General features: G+C 45.7%; 1 pseudogene; it reads left to right on the plus strand.

The window, feature by feature from the left end:
• LOC114023990 overlaps positions 1-11,810 on the plus strand; it is a 65,726-nt pseudogene extending 53,916 nt beyond the window's left edge.
• The last annotated feature ends 548 nt before the right edge of the window (positions 11,811-12,358 follow it).

The raw sequence follows: 12,358 nt of genomic DNA on the forward strand, positions 1-12,358 counted from the left end.
GAAACACTTCAATTGATCCGATGCTATTGTCTTCCTCTGGTTTTGGTATCGTAGTGATATCTGGTGATCTGGCATAGCAACCTCCCACTTCCCACTAGTTTAGGTTCACACTAGAACTACAAGGGGTTTAATTACCAAACAAACAAAAAAATGCAAAAAACAAAAATACTCCCACCAGCATGAACCCAAGTCTGTGTCACACCAGTGCTTGCTGGCACACGGGCAACTTCAGCTAAGATGGGCACTATATGCATTATCATGGTGTTCCCTGGGAAGAGGAAGGTTTTCAAGCATCCTGAACACTTGTTTAAAAGTCAGGTTAAAAACTAACAAATTGGGGATATGATAACTTAGCTGAAAGTAGGAAAAACAACTAACCCCTCTCCCCACTTTAATAACAAGCTAGTCCAATGATTCACTTTAAAAGAAAGGTTTAAACACTAGGTATGATTACATAATGAAATGAGACCATCTGGGACACCTTTCAAGGGCAATTATTGTGGTTTTCAATTGGCAGCAATTCATCTTCCTCTGTCTGTCTGCTTTGAATAGTAGACTGATGGCCTGAATAATCAGAAGGCAAAATTCTGATGTGAAATAAAAAAGCTTTTGGACCCATTCCAATTGATAATGATATTTACAGCTGGTAGGAAACCCAGAGGGGAGAAAAGTGGCTCCACTGTATTTTCATAAACTGCCAAGGAAATTGGGCCCTTCAGAAATTCTTCCTCTCCTCTCTATTCATTTACGCCCTTCCTTCCTCTTGCTAAAGCTTGTTTTCACATGATCCCACTTACCCAGTCACCAGCCCTTGTTTCATGAGAGGCAGCTGGTGTAGTGGAAGGTAGATGGGAACCACAATCAGAAGTCTTGGGGTTCAAAACGTGCCTCAGATACTTGCTAGGTGTGTGACCTTGGGCAAATCATATCATTCTCAGAGCCTCATCGGAAAGATGGGGATAACCAAACTCACACTGTGTAGGTACCTAATGGAGTTGCTGTGAACCAAGTTCTACTAAGTAGATCCTGGTTAGCTGGCCCAGGCTGGCACTTCTTTGCGGGTGGGGGGGGAGTGGTAATGAGTGGTTTTCTGAAAGGCCTCCGGTGGTGTCAGCAGAGACTCCTGTGGGGACGGCAAGGGGCAGAAATCTCTCTTCTCCCTAGGAGGCCCTTCTGTGCTTCCAACCCACTTGCAGCTCTACTTAGAAGGGCATGTGCACGGAGAGAGATGGAGAAGGTAGTTTTCAGGAAAAGTGGCCTGCTGGGTTGCTGCGGGCAAGGTTCCCTGCATCCATGAGCTAAACCTCAAGGAGCTCTAGTCAAAGTCATTTTGTTGTGGTTCCTCCCGGGAATTGTTTTCACTTCCTTCCTAGCACAAACAGTATGGCTCCTTACTGCCCGAAAAGCTCTAGCCAATTCCTTTAATGGGTTAACAAGCAGATGGGCAGGCACCATTTCACCTGGCTCTGACCCCACTCCCTTAGAGGTATTCTTAAAGTGTGTGATCACTCAAAATCAAGAACCCTCCTCAACAGGTAACAGTGGCAGCTCAGAGACCAGGTTATGGAGAAAAGAGTCAAGTTATCTCAATTCAATCCAACATTTTGTAAGCTCTTGCTCTGCACCCAGCCTTCATACTAGGCGCTGGGGAAGCAAAGATAAAAATAAAAGCCCCTGCCCTCGAGGAGCTTCCATTCGATAACCAAATAGGTTTAACTACTTTATGAAGGGAAATCATCAACAATTTTTATGGTCTTATAATTCCAAAGGGCTCGTGGTAAGAAATGCTATCTACCTCCAGAGAGAGAACTGATGAACTCTGACTACAGACTAAAGTATACTTTTTTCTTAAATTTTCTTTATTTTTCTTGTCTTTGTGTGTGTTTTCTTTAGCAACATGGATCAGCTGGAAATGTATTTTGCATGACTTCACATGTATAATCATTATATTGCTTGCCTCCCCAAGGGAGGGAGAAAATTTGGGACTCAAATTTTTTTAAAGAATGTTAAATTTTTACATGTGATTGGGAAACGTTTAATGAAATAAATGAAAATATATTTTTGAAAATTTTATAGTCTTAAATGTACATGAAAGCTAGGCTTAATTATGAACAGTGACCAGGAAAGCTACTCACTTGGATGGATGCATGATCTCAAGATTGTAGGTACCCTCTAACGGTGTAGATTACAGCTCATCTAAGAATGTGGACAAACTGGAATTAGATCCCGTCTATTGATAGCCCTTAGTTTTGCTTTAGGACTGGCGAGCCCTACAAGGGCGAATGTTGAAGCAAAGGCTTGTCCCCTACCTCCTCCTACCAAGAGAAAGATACAGGATTTTCCAGGAGGTGTTCAGTGTTGCCCTCATCCAATCAGTTTCTCTCTTCCATGGCTTTAACGGTTGGCAGCCAAGGAGTGGTTGAATGAATTGATAAGTGATGGCTCCATGATCAGTTCACTGAATTGCACTCAGACATGACAGCCAACAAGAGGAGAGCAGCTCTGTCTGCTGGCAGAAGCCAACCTTGCTCTTGGCTTCCAAATCACACTTGAATGACAACTAGATGAATGAGTTGATCAATTTAATCAAGAAAACGGTTTCTAAAAATCTATGAAATCAAGGGGAAAATCTGACTTTGGCACTTTCAGTGAATGTGGAGGGAAGGAGTAGGAATGCTGAATTTTGAAATGCACAGCATCGTTAAGACAATCCTCATCTGAACCATGTATAATGCCAGTAATATGAGCTCCCCCATCACATGATGGGACCAAAGAGAGCTGGGGAGGCAGACTAGCAATTCTGCATAAACATATTCTTGTAGAGATTTAGGATGACAACAGAGAGCAACAGGAGGCTTGAGAGCATGAAATTCTTCCCAGGAGTGGTTAAGCTGAGGATGAAAGGTAAGAAAAAAAAAAGCAATGGGGGCTTGAAAATGTAATTATGGCTTATATGAATATGTTGATTTTGTCACAAAAAGCAGGAACATCCAACTTCCCTTTTGCAGAGCCTTAAAGAACATGGAGTCCCCTTTCACCAGAAGTGGTTCGTATTGGTCATGAATTTCCTTCTCATCCTATCTCCCCTTAATGCTTAAATTTACATGTCCCTTTTATCTACCAAAGATTTATTTGCTACAGTTCAGCTACATTCCACCGAATTCCAATTCAGATCAATGCAAAGGGCATTTCATTGAGTGACCAAGGGGTAGGGATTGAGGTCACAAAGATAAAAAGGGAAACCAGCCCCTTCCCTCAAGGAGCTTCTCTTGAATTCCTTCAGCTCTTCTCTGCACCACAATAAGCCTCCTCTCTGGGACAATTCCTTTCTTCTGATTTTCTTAACGTGGCTGGACTGGCTAGCTTTCTTTTGTTATGTTCTTGTTTGCACTGCTGATGCCACTGATGAGAGGGCGTGAGAACGTCTCTTTGAAATATCTAAGTGTTGAGGGGGAACGGGATGATGCCCATCTTCTTTGACAAGGAATTTCAAACAGCGTTCTGAAGAACAAGAAATTGGCTTTTTTGTTCTTAAGTATGGAAGGCAATATGGCACTGCAGACAGAGCGCTGACTCTGAAGTCACAGAGGCTGGGGGTTCGAATCTTGCTTAAGACACTGCCCATATGACCTTGGATAAGTGACTTAACCTTCCCATGCCTCCCTCAGTTTCCTGCTCTGTAAAATGAGGGGGTGGGGCCAAAAGGCCTCTGAGATCCTTTCTAACTCTCAAAAATCTCAAATCCCATGACTTTTTAAAAGTAGAATAAAAAAGGATTACAAATATGGAATTATGTGGAAGAAGAGAAGGTGCATAAAGTACATCATTTAAACATCAATGACCATAAAAAAGATGTGTTGTTTACACAGCTAGGATAAATGAGAGGCAGCCCATATGCTTCCCTGGTACTCACTCACTGCAAAAACCAATTACGGGAAGGCCCTTGACATGCCGAATGGACAGCAATAGGAAAGTATGGGTGGACTGTCATCTGCAGAGTCGGAGTCGCCTCATGAATGGTTTTGAAAAGTTCCTGAACGCACTGAAGAACTGGCAGACGTGTAACACAGCGGAGGTAGGGGTTTGCTCATAAGGTCAGTGTTTGGAACATCTGCTGGGCACTGCTCCCTAGGGAGTACAGACATACATCCTGGCACCTTGGTAAGAGGGTGGAGATGACTCCCAGTCAGTTTTCAGGGACAGTGAGGTTGCCTCCATGATGGTTTTGGTTCTTTCTCAAGCGAAAGGGGCTAAGGGGAACTCCTTTGATCAACCCCACTCCACCGCCTTACAGAGCAGAAGAAAGGGACATATGTGGTCATCACAGCTGATGTGGTGAACAAAGGGAATCGCATAGGCTCAACTCCAATCCCTAAAGGATTTGGGCAGTAGGCAAGCCATGCTTCTGGCTGCTGTACCTGTATAGATAGGTCTGCTGTGGGGACAAGTTCTACTGGGTCAGCCTCCAGTCTTGAGTCAATGAATTCCCAATGTCTTGGGCTGCTGGTTGGGAAGGTTATCACCTTTGGAAAGTCAGAAAATAACAAAGTATAAAAAGGCAAAGCCCCTCTCCCTTCCAAAGCCCAAGAAAACATCACAGGCTACAGTTGTCTCCTGGAGATCTAGAGAGTGCCATTTATCGTCTGACAGGGCAATGAAATTTACATTCCATGTGCTTTCTTCTCAGTCGTAGTAAAACATGAAATGGGTTTTGCTGTCAGTCAGGATGCAATATTTGGCCCCAATGTGTCTAAAGTATATCGCATATGTTCAACACCATTACGTCTTCACTAAAAGTCCCCAACTCTACGTTGTTCCAGTGCTTGGGGTTGCTCTAAGGATACTCAGCCATTGCCCCTGGAGAAATAGAAGGGTCAAAGGGGAAACAAAGAGGAAGGTGGTCTCGGGGTACAAGGTACTATAAAAAGTCCTGTGACATGTGACACAACCATAGCCAAGACACTCCCTCCCCCTACACACACAGGAATCTTATAGCAAGGGGAAGACCTATATCACCAATATCACACCACAGGAGTTATTAGTCAGAAGTAGAGGTGAGAAAAGCTGGGAAGCTTTAGAGTTCTGCAAACTCAACACAAATTCTATGGCAACCCTCAAAGTCAATGAAATCCTGGGCTACAGAAATAAAAAGCATCCAGTCTCCGGTACGGTAACCAGAGCCTGAGAGATGACAGGCCTGCTGTCCACGGCCCTGATCAGCCACAGCAGGAAGACTAGGGGCAGGTCTAGGTACCACATTCCAGAAGGGAGACCAAGAAGCCATGCTCCATGAGGACTGCTTGGGATGGGCATGCCTACCCTAGAGAAGAGGAGGCATTGGGGAACATGGAAATCATCTTCAGAGATGTCAAAACAAGAAAGAGGGAACAGATATTGCTATATTGGTTGTGATTAGATTTACTTTGGTTGGGCCCTAATAGGAAGAGCTGCAAATGAAGAGAAATTTCAGGGAGTCATAATCCTTTGGGAATTCATTGGTGTGGGCACTCTTCCCACTTAAGTTGGACTCTATCATGGAAGGAAGGAAATGAGTTTTATTAAGCACCTACTATGCATCAGTCATTGTGCTGAACGATTTACAAATATCTCATTTGATTCTCACAACAACCCTAGGAGGCAGGTTCTAGTATTATCCCCATTTTATAACTGAGGAAACCAAGACTGATAGAGGTTAAGTGACTTGCCCAGGGTCACAGAGCTAGTAAGCGTCTAACGCTTCATTTGAACTCACATCTTCCTGACTTTGGGTCCAGGCTTTATCCACTGTGCCACTTAGCTATCTCTTAAAGGCACCTCAGAGAGTTACTTGAAACTCAGAGAGATTAAGGGGCTTCTCACTGGTCACTTAGATAATAAGTGTCAGAAGCAGGAGTGTGAATGCAGGTTTTCCTGAGTGCCCAACAATCTCTTCCCTATGTACATCACCATCTAGGGCAGCTAGGCAGCACTGCAGTGGATAGAGCACTGGGCCTGGAGGCAGGAGGACCTGAGTTCAAATCTGGCCTCAGACACATAGCAGCTGTATGACCCTGGGCAAGTTACTTCACCCTGTTTGCTTCAGTTTCCTCATCTGTAAAATGAGCTAGAGAAGGAAATGGCAAACCACTTCAGTATCTCTGCCAAAAAAACCCCAAATGGGGTTGCGGAGAGTTGAATGACAAAAATGAACTTGGACAGACTGTGAGAGATAGTGGAAGACAGAAGAGCCTAGCGTGCTATGGTCCATGGGGTCACAAAGAGTCAGACATGACTGAACAACATATCCCTATCTCTCATTGCTTAAAACAAGGTTGAACTTCCTAACAACTAGAGCTTTCCAAAATTGAAATGGGCTGCTGCAGGAAGTAAGTTCCCTGTCACTGGAGGTGTTCAAATGAAGGCTGGATGATCACTTCTTAGGGATGCTTCACATGGAGATTTAATTCAATAAATGGGAAAAGAATTCAGCATCTACTATGTGAAGAACAAAAAGAAAAATAACTGGCCCTCGAGGAAATGACGTTCAACTGGGAAGGAAGGTTTATGCTATTATAACAGCTATATAAAAACAAGACAACTTGACAAGGGAGAGATCAAAGGTGGGGGTGGGGGGGAGATGAGAAAGTGCTTTGCACAAGATATAGTTAGTATTTGAGCAGAGACTGGATGGAAGGTGAGGATTTGAAGCCACAAAGAGGGAAGCGCTTTCACGGCAGAGCACCCAAACCATGAGAGGCAGGGGCACGGGAGATGGAATGCTGACGGTGACAAAGAGCCCTCCTCCCCATGGAGCATTCATTCTGCTAGCCCAGAAGACTGGAGCGAACTAGAGGGCCAAACTCTGACTTCCTTTCCAACATTAAAGCTTTTTTTTTTTCCTTTTTGGTATTTACTTATTTGTAAATATGGAGTAGGTCAAAAAGATCCCTAGAGGCCAGGAGTTAGAGAAAGGGACTTCTAAGCTTGACTCTAGCAGAAGACCATAGACTTTGAGCAGTAAGGGACCTTGAAGGCCCTCATTTTAAAGATGAGGGAACTGAGGCTGAGAGGTGATTTGCCAAGGGTCAAACAGCTAGTCTGAGGCAGGAACCAACTCAGGTCTTTCCAATTCCAAATCGAATACCCTACCCACTATAGCACCTTGCTGCCATTCATTAGTCATGTGACCTTGGGCAAGTCACCACCTCTCTATCCTTGGGCAGAAAGGTAAGATATACTTTTTTGTTGCTATTGTTCTTAGCCTGCTGAGACCTATGTTTTCATGGGTGTAGGAGCCTCTGTTATGGAAATATTCTCCAGTGATGAAGATCAGTCCCTCATTTGTAACTTCCAGTCTTTGGCAACTTGCCTAGAATTATGGAGCCAATACGTGGCAGAGGCAGGCTTTGAACCCAGGTCTTCCTGGCTCAGAGGCCAGCTCTCTAGTCATGCTTAGGCTCATTTCTAAGTTGAATCTACCTCGCCCTAGTGCACACTAGTTCAAACCACAACTCTGCCACTTACTTCCTGGATGACCTGAAGCAAATCATTTAACCTCTCTGAGACTCAGTTTCCTTCTCTGTAAAATGAGAAAGTTTTTCCTAGATGGCCTTTAAGGTCCTCCTTAACTCTAAATCTATGATCTCACAGGTTATAGCCACATCTGTAGATGAATGTCTATGACTCAGAAAAATACGCTGCTGAACATTTAGATATCAAATCCAAATTAAGCAACCTTTCCAATGAGGCCCTCCAAGCAGCTACATATAGCTCAAAGCCTTCAGTCATGTGCGACTGGACAGACACTTCATGCTATTTCTGTGCTTACACTGTTCTCCACCACAGGCTCTTACTGGAAATCACACAACTGGGTGTGGGAGCAGAAATGCCTGAATCAAATGGTGCTAAAAATCTCTCCTTGCAAACAGCAGCCTAAATCATTAGCTCCTGGCGCTTTCACCAACAGTAGAGAGAGATCTTGTTTTTCCAACATGAGATCTGGTTTTCTGGTCAGAGTCTCGGGGGTCACAGTGCCCAGAGGGCTGTCCTCTGAAATCCTCTTTAGCTAGGTCACTCCTTTGAGATGACTGACAATAGTGACATCTTCTCTCTCTCTGCTCACTTGGAAACACAGACTGAAATGGAGGGAGGTATTCAGGAGTAGATTCGAGGAGCCAAAGAGTAATTTCTCTTTCAAATGAAAATTTAATAAACCACATAAATCACTGTTTGGGTTGCAATTGGATGCATAAATTCCAAATGCATTTTTGGATCCATTAGTAGTTAGAAGTACATTTCTAAAAATTCCTCCTCTTATTTGTGTAGTAAATAATGATTTGAGTGAATGCATAGCTAACCCTCTGTAGACGTGCAATACTCACCATCTGGGGTTCTGGGGGCATGTCTACACTGTGTCAAACAGACTGTACCCTGGCCACACGCCCACTTTCCGAGGGTTCTGACTAGGGAGCAAAGCGCTCATTGAATTCACACCTGTGAAAACATACGAAGCCAGAAATACAGCTCTTGTTTTGAAACTACAAGCGGTTGGGCAAATCCAAACAAGGACCTCTTGGTGAAAGAGGTGTCTGTAGCAGAAGGAAACAGGAATTGGGAGCTACCTGGGTTTGACAACTGTTTCCTGAATTGCATGCATGACTGAGTCAAGTATCCATCAGGTATCAGTCTCCATACAGCCCCTACTATGTGCAAAGGGCTCGGCTGCCTATGGAGCTGGGGAGATGTGAAGTACCTCCAAGGTCTGTGTTTTCATCAATGCGAGTAGCTCCTCTCCCTATGGGTGACTGTTTGCCATCCAGGGCTTCACATTCTGTTCCCAGGAAGTGGAGCCACAAATTTCATCCCCTGGTGGCCAACTTGTTGGTGATGAATCTCTCCTACCTTGTCCATACTTGTCCACAGACAATAATTGGTCGGTTTCTGGGCCTGTTCTTAATGACAACTTTTCAGCACAGTAAGACCTGCCCCACTTGTGCCCTGTTGGTGTAGGCTTTGAGAGCCCAAGCTTATTTTCAGGCTATGATGCCGCATTGGCAAAAGGCATACCAATAGATAAGTAGCAACAGAAGACTGTCTATGCCAAGTGACAAATCTGCTGGCCAGACCACATGTGGTGGCAGTTGCATGGTACTCTGGGACTAGAGTCATAAGATGACTTTTAATGCGGCCTCAGATGCTTCCAACTGTGTGACCCTGAACAAGTCACTTAATCTCTGTTTCAGTTTCCTCTCCTGTAAAATGGGAGCTAAGTGGCACAGGAGACAGAGCACTGGACCTGGAGTCAGGAAGACTCATCTTCAGGAATTCAAATTCAGCCTCAGACACTAGCTGTGTGACCCCGGGCAAGTCATTTAACCTTGTTTGCCTCAGTTTCTCATCTGGAGAAGGAAATGGTCAATCACTCCAATATCCTTGCCAAGAAAACCACAAACGAGGTCACAGAGAGTCTGATACAACTGAAACAACTCAACAATGATGACAATGGGGGATAATAACAGCACCTTTCTCACAGAGCTGGCGTGAGGGTCCAATGAGATAACATTTGTAATGCATTTGGTAAACCTTTAAGTGATATATAAACACAAGTTATTATTATTGTTACTATTATTAAGTACTCAGAAAAGAAGAAATCTCTGGGAGTCAGGGTGATTAAGGAAAGTTTCTTGGCCAGATAAGAACTGATCTTGGTCTTGAAGTAGGATTCAGATAAGCAGAAAGGAGGAAGAAGCATTGGCTAGGCCCAGTGGGAAGAATGGTCCCCAAAGACATGGAAGCAGGAATGTATGCCATGGTTGGGGAATGGTTTGGCTGGATTCATCAAGGAGATTCAGGAGAGGCAGGATTAGAGTAGGAGGAAGAGGCTTTAAATGACAGGGCGTAAATTTGGCCTTTCTCCCATAGGCCACATGGAGTCATCGACAGTTTTGGACAGGAGTATGATTCGAGGAAAGCAGGGGGCAAAATAAATCAGAGGACAAAGACAATGGAGACAAGGAGACCGATTGGGACCACCTTGCTTTCCTCCCAGAGGTAGGAGACCATGAGTGCAAGATGCTGCATATGGCATCACCTCTCAGAGTTGTGTCCAGTAGTTTTGTTTAACCATCTTTCTTTGTTACAAGTGAAGGCTCGATGGCTATGGAGGGGTGGGGGAAGAGTGGGGATATGCAGAAATGACAGTGATGCAAAAACAAAAAGCAATAAAAACGCTATGGTTTTCTTTCTAATGTCCATGCAAAAAGGTAATACGGCTCTGAACTAGGATATTGGCAGAGGAAATGGATATAAGACACTCTCAATGGGCAGATTTCATTTCTTTGGGTTTCAGTGACAGATGGCAAAAGTACAGAAAGGAAGGAGTCAAAAGAGGCACTGGTGTAAACATGGGGACACAGCAGGATAAGAATATGAGAGGAGGAGGGGAAAGGGCAGAGTAATGTGGTCATTATCAGATAATTAGCCTGCTCTGACATCTGCTTGCTCTGGGCCTCTCAGTGCAACTGCTGGTTTAGGGCAAGCAAGAAAATTCCCAATGATGCAGCAGCTTCTCTTCCTTGGGACACAGTGGCATTTGTAGCATTACATTGGAGGGGAGAAAAAGAAGGGTGGTTTCTCCCTTCATGCCCATCCCAACAAACTACCAAAATATTTTAATAGATTGTACTCCATTAATACAATAAGCATCAATTAAGCCTCTACTCTGTGCCAGGTGCTAAGGCTACAAAGATAAATATGTGAAATATGTTCACTAAACATGTGAAAAGTAATTTGGGGGTGGGGGTGAAATCATTACCAACTGGAGGAGGAGGGAGAAAGGAGGCAAAAAAAAAAAAGTTTTTGTAGGAGGTGGCCTTAGAGCTGAGCACTGATTGGGATCGAAGAAGCCAGGCTGAGGAGAGATAGTATTGCAGCATGAGGGGATAGGGGTGGCCAGGAACATTGAGAAGGCCTTCGACCACCCAAGCGAGGAGTATGCATTGGATCTGAGAGGAAATCAGGAGCCACTCGAGCTTCCCGAGAAGAGGTGCCTTTACAAGACAGCCAATGCAAGCCTTATCTGAATGACTATCACATGCGCTTTGGGAAAATCAATTTAGCACCTGTGTGGAGGCTAGATTGGAGAGGGAGGCCCTCTCTCCTCTCCAGTTCATCCAGGTGTCATTTCGGTAGGTAATATGCCCTCCCTCCCCCTCCACTCCTCCCCACTCCACTCGGCCACACTCCTGCAGTGCCCCCAACGCGTTCCCCTTCCATCCTTCCCCTCCTCCAGCTTTACAGGTTTTCTTACCCCATTGGAATGTCAGTTTCTCCAGGGCAGGGACTGCCTCCTTTGCTTTTACAAGTATCTCCAGCACTTCCCAGGGTGCCTGCCCATAGTAAAACATAAATAAGCTCTACTCCGAAAAGGAGATGCGTTTGTCAGATTTAAGGAAAGCTAAGCCCCCTACTCTACTCCCCAAACTCCTGCTCTGCCCACCTGAGGCCCCAACAGGTCACTGGCCTCACCCTCGGGATGCAGGCCACTCATCATCCCGGTTCACTGGCCCCTCCCCTATTTCCCCCCACACTTGGGAAAGCTGCTGCCCACCCTGCCTTCCAGGCCAGTTTCCCAGACCGCTGCAGCAGAGGTAACTGAACCAAATGACTCCTCCCGAACCCAGCACCTTCGGTTGAGGTGGGGAGCAGTGAACCTGGAGGGGGGGAACCCTAGGACAGCAGGCCACCCCCTCTTCCTTTCACCTCCTAACCCAGACTCACCAGCATGTAGACCAAGAAGCAGCTACACATCCCCTTCTCAAGTGACCAGCTGAAAGACCTAAGGGTCAAGGGGCAGAGGCCTGAGGAAGGGTCCAAATGGGCGGAGCATAGATGGAGGAAGGGTCCGAATGGGCGGAGCAGAGGCCTGAGGAAGGGTCCGAATAGGCGGGGCATAGGTGGAGGAAGGGTCCGAATGGGCGGAGCAGAGGCCTGAGGAAGGGTCCGAATGGGCGGGGCATGGGTGGAGGAAGGGTCAGAATGGGCAGAGCATAGGTGGAGGAAGGGTCCGAATGGGCGGGGCATGGGTGGAGGAAGAGTCGGAATGGGTAGAGGAAGAGTCGGAATGGGCAGAGCAGAGGCCTGAGGAAGGTTCTGAATGGGCGGGACATAGGTGGAGGAAGCTTCAGAATGGGCAGAGCAGAGGCCTGAGGAAGGGTCTGAATGGGAGGGGCAGAGGCCTGAGGAAGGGTCCGAATGGGCGGGGCATAGGTGGAGGAAGGGTCTGAATGGGCAGGGCATGCGTGGAGGAAGGGACAGAATGGGCAGAGCAGAGGCCTGAGGAAGGGTCAGAATGGGCGGAGCAGAGGCCTGAGGAAGGGTC

The sequence above is a fragment of the Vombatus ursinus genome, unplaced genomic scaffold, assembly GCF_900497805.2.
Source record: "Vombatus ursinus unplaced genomic scaffold, bare-nosed wombat genome assembly UNPS02004457.1, whole genome shotgun sequence".
NCBI classification, from domain to species: Eukaryota; Metazoa; Chordata; class Mammalia; order Diprotodontia; family Vombatidae; genus Vombatus; species Vombatus ursinus.